Genomic DNA, 5122 nt, shown 5'->3' with positions numbered 1-5122 from the left:
TTTTTTAGATTCGCGTGACATTCGCTTCCTTCCAAGCAGAGGGAAGGCGGCCTTCGTCAAGCGACTGACGAAACACCAGGTGTAAACGGTTTGTATGTGTAAACGACGTTTCCTTCACGATCCTTGGATGAACCTCGTCGGGCCCCAACGCGCAGAATGGGTTGATGTTGTGCAAGAGTTGACGAATGTCCTCCACCGTGAAGACCAAGTCGGTTAGAGGTTGTTCGTAGTGCCGGCTTGACAAGATTGAATGTGACGAGGACGCGGAGGCTGAGTATAGACACTCATGGTGTTCTCCGTGAAACTCATACCACTGTTGGGTCACTAATAGCATCAGCAGGGACTGTACAAACGGCACTTGGTAAATCCGCCGTCAGATAGATAAGAATAGGATCATTTCAATCCGCGTATCCAGGTTTTCACCGTGAACGCAATGGATTCGACGGAAATGCGGTCAAAGCACCCAGAGGATCATTGGCTAAAATATCATCAGATTTATTTGTAAGGCATTTTAATTTATTTTACCAGCTATCCAAGCAAGACGGGCTTCTCCAGGTGACCACTTTATCTCGGTCAACTACTATGCTGCACCATGTTTCACAGCACGTGCAACATTTGCAGTAGTAATGTCGTAAATAAACATCCAGATATTGTTTGTCAGGGACATTTTCCCAAGTGCATCGCAGGTGCAGTGTCCGATTTCGATTTGCGCATGAAAAGGCTGTCTCCCTAAGCAACCAGCTGCGTGAGGTACCTATACCCGCAGTGCTTTATTTCTAAGTGCCCCACTAGAAGCAGGGTGCCGGTCTTTCACACTTCCGTACAAGTGTCCCGTAATATCTGCTCCGGCCTACACACACTAATCCACTCTTCAGATAATGGGAAAGTAGATGTCCTACTCGTAGTGCCAATCGAGAGAACACCTCTCTACTAACCAACGTAATAAACTACAAATTTCGAGATTCTGAGAAGACTTCCATCCACTTTTACCTGCTCACTAACCAATCCTACCCAGTGTTTCTGCAAGCATGTGTCCACCTGGACCACTCTAGCCTCACAACAGGGATATACTTAATTTAATTAGATACAAGCGTAGAGGCCTCCCAGCCCGAAGGTGTCGGATCTGATTAGATAATGCAATCTTATTATCACAGGAATTTAGCAAAAGCTGACGGTCGGGATATCGGTCTACACATACCACAGACTAGGAGTTAAGAACTCAGCAGTAAAAAGGTATCGCTCCCATAGGCTATTGCATCCCCCTACCACAACGATACCCAGACTCACGTGGATTACTGTTGCCGACGAAGCATGGCTGACGACATTGAATCTCTGGTTGTCAAACGGACACTCGCTTCGAAGCGAGCTCTGATTTCCATCGCGACAAACCTAGGAACCTTAGGATATATAATGCACCCATCTCCACTGCAACTCAAATTTCGATTTCACTGGCAGTGCAACGGATTTTGCTACCTACAGAATCCACCAAATGGTGAAAATAGTGGCAAAAGAACTTGCAACTCGAACAAAGAACAATCTTTTGTTAGGTAGAAAATAACCGGAACAGTCCCAACTCTATTTGTCTGTCTTACGCTCCTAACTAATTACGCTCCAGTCAGTGTTGATAACCTTAGGGCACTGTAAACAAGTCAGAGCGCGAATTTACTGACCGGAAGGTCCGTGGTTCGAACCCGACCTCCGCCACTCGACTTCTCCTGTTTAGGCTTGGGCAACCTGGCAGTATCCCAGCCCTCGTGCAACCTTCGTGTGGTATGGCAGCTAGTCACTGAAAGGGTGCTACAGCTGAACGATTATTATTATATTATTTATTGTAAACAAACTCGAGTGGCGTAAGCAAAAACGCCAAGGGCTACTAAACATATATGATGCATTTCATCCTAGTATAATCATGTTCTAGAAGACATCACAAATGCAGAAGTGTACATCCTACATAGCCCATACACAGGATTCACAAAAACGGAAAAGGTAGGTGAGTAGCCTGATATATAAGAATCCCTGGCGGTCCATTTCCTCAGCTTCACAACATTTAGCCAGCTATCCGACACTTTCTTTAAATAGATGGACCCGACCGGCTTAAAATAATCATTACGTGGGTCTAGAGACCACCGTACGGCCCTGTGCAAAACAACCTGCGTCTACAGGCCGTCAAAGATACTGGCAACCTCCCAAAAAGCTGGTCTGTTAATGATAGATAATCAAGGCCTCAGTGGTCCCTTGGATGGCTACATCCTGATTAATTACGGCCTTGGCGCCGTCTATTCTCACTTTAGAAACTCCAGTCCACTTACGGTGACCGTGCAGATCTCGCAGCATTGTGAATTAACGTTAGGAACCAGATGGCTCAGTCAGTCACTATACTCACTCTTTTCGTCAAGCGCGAACGGACAAATCTAAACATGCATCCAAGTTAGCGTCAGAGAGCTCGCCACAATGACAATGTATTTAGGCTTATAGTTGCGCGAGACCTTTGCGGCAACAGGAAATAAGAGAAGTCTCGAAATTAGACGCAGTAAGTGCGACGCCTGATCTTAACTAACATTACAAGCCAAAATAGATCAAAGGATGCTTTTCAAAGTGCCCGAACAACGCAGCCAGTATCCAGGAGGCGTGCTAGTTAAGGCGCGAATCTACTGACCGAAATATACGTGTTTTGAATCGAGTTCTGGATTTTTAAATGCCCCTGTCTTGACTCGAGCAGTCTGACAGGATATCAGCCCTCATTCTTCAGTCGTGCGACGGCTACGCACAGAAGCGAAGCTAAACATCACATCCTAAGCCGGACCATAAACAACACAACTAATACCCCCGTGGAAGCCCTAACCGTAAGGTTTTCATCAGTAGTATCAAACGGATAAATGTGCACATCGATGTTTCACTCAATAGCATGGTGGTAAGCTTATCCGCCGAGCTCTAACGAAGTCTGTCAAGTCCAAACTGACACCAGTTAGGGTGCAGGTTCTGACGCGCTTCAAGCAGTAGTCTTAGCCAACCTTACAGCCGTCACATCCAAATCTTACCAAATATACTTAAACTCAGTTGCTCTTCTAACAGGTCTTCATCAGACTGGGATTGCTGCGAGACTCTGCTTCGTCACAAGCAGATCTCTTAGAGGAATACAGGCCGATCCTCGTCAGGTGCAAAAGGTCCAGTTCCCGGGGCCATAAATATGCCTTTGGTCACAACAAACTCCCTAAGCAATAACACGGATTCAGAAATTATCACTCGTGTGCAACTAATTTGTTAAATGTTTCTAGTGACTGGACATGCAGCGGGTGTTGTTTCTTCTGGCAGCTTTATTGGTTACCAGCTGACCGTGGGGTTTGCACTCTCAGTTTGAACGTGGTGGTGTTTTCGGCAAGCACTGCTTCAACCTGAGGCCTGTTCAAGACCGGTATAACTCACTGGAAAGGACTTCCCCTGCATAGTGGACGACTACGCTGGTGCTCTAGAGTGGGCGAACGGCCCATCATGTGAACTTGTGTTCTAATGGTGAACTGATGTCTGCATGGGTGCTGGAAATCTAGTATAACTTTTTGTATGTGGTCTTCACAGAGCGCTCGATGTTTAAGACTATGAAAGTCAAGCCGTTTGGGCCTTAACTCATGGAACTTATTTCCCATCCGCTCGTCCTGCATCAGTTTCTCAAGCAAAATCTGCGCATCATCATTCTGCGCCGACGTCCTATTGCATCCCCAAGTCGATCTCCACGTTTCAGAGCCCTTCTCTGTGGCTGCTTTCACTCCTCGCACTCGGAAGCAAGCAGGACGGCAAGCTGCTGTCGCTCTCATACTGAACTCGCTTGATATTGATGTGTGCTGTTTATCAGAAGTGTATGGGAGCGAAGCTTCAGTGTTGAACAATGATATGCTGTCGCTGCTGCTGCTGCTGCTGCTTGTGGCGTGATCGTGATTGTTGTTGGTGATGATGATGGTCATGATTATGTTCTATAAAGCACCACCCGGCTCAAAATGGGAGTGAAATCCTCAGTCAGTGCTTGTGCGATCTGTTTTCTGGCATAAGGGATAAGAAGGCTTCTAGATAACTGGATGATAATGCTCATTTTAAAAAAAATACAAGTTCATAGTATGTGTGGTGACCAAAATGGAATCAGCTTGGCCCCGTTTTGACGGAATTGCTGGCTTTATAGTGGCTCGTGAAACACTGACTCGAGAACAGCAAGCAGGTTTACGATCTGGTAGGGATTGCGTTGAACAAGTCTTCACACCCAGTCAGGTACTAGAACAATGCCGTACGTATGAACGACCCACAAGTTTAGTATTCCTAGATTTTCAAGGTGCACTCGATTCGCTTGACAAATCTCCTTGACGCGCTTGCCCATCAAGGAACACCCCTGAACTTTGTGAACATAATAAGTTGCGTGTATTCTCAGACTTCCGGACATGTCACAGTTTACGGAGAGCTCTCCAAAGGCTTCCGTATACAAAGCGGTGTCCGTCAATGGCGCCCACTCTATTCCCTTTTTATTTCGTGATCGGTGAGATACTGAGACGAGCGCTGACAGGCCCTCATAACTCCTGTGGTCAAATAGCCTGTGACGAAAACCTTATTGATCTGCAATATGCAGATAGCATCGTTCTCGTCTTCGAAGAGGAGAAGGCGCATGTGCCTTTGGATGAACTGTCGAAGACATCCCGTCTTCGGTATACAATTTTCACCCACAAAGTGTAAGGTCATGCTAGTGGACATGCAGGTATTGAACACATGTCTCAGAATCTTTGGAGGTGCTGTTGCTGTTATGGAGACTTCTACGTATCTTGGAAGTTGTAATCTATTAGTGACAGATAAGGTTATTGCACGAATCCCTGAGGTTCGGGTCGCGTTTGCTAATTTGAGACGCCTATGGCGTCAGACTGGTTTATCCCTGTCAGCGAAATACCTCTTGTCAGCGAAATAATCAGGGACAAAAATGGCTCCCTGATATGCAGCAAAACAGAACGTTTAGACCGCTGGGCACAGTATTTCGAGCAGCAGTTCAGCTGGCCACCTGCCACCTCCACTCCAGAAACCTGGCCTTCAACAGAAAGGTGGACCGTAAATATGGAGCCTCCTTCAGTCTCAGAAGTGTCCGAATGCATTTCTC

The sequence above is a fragment of the Opisthorchis viverrini genome (assembly GCF_000715545.1).
Source record: "Opisthorchis viverrini unplaced genomic scaffold opera_v5_129, whole genome shotgun sequence".
Taxonomy (NCBI): domain Eukaryota; kingdom Metazoa; phylum Platyhelminthes; class Trematoda; order Opisthorchiida; family Opisthorchiidae; genus Opisthorchis; species Opisthorchis viverrini.
Note: the sequence above shows the minus strand (reverse complement) of the source record.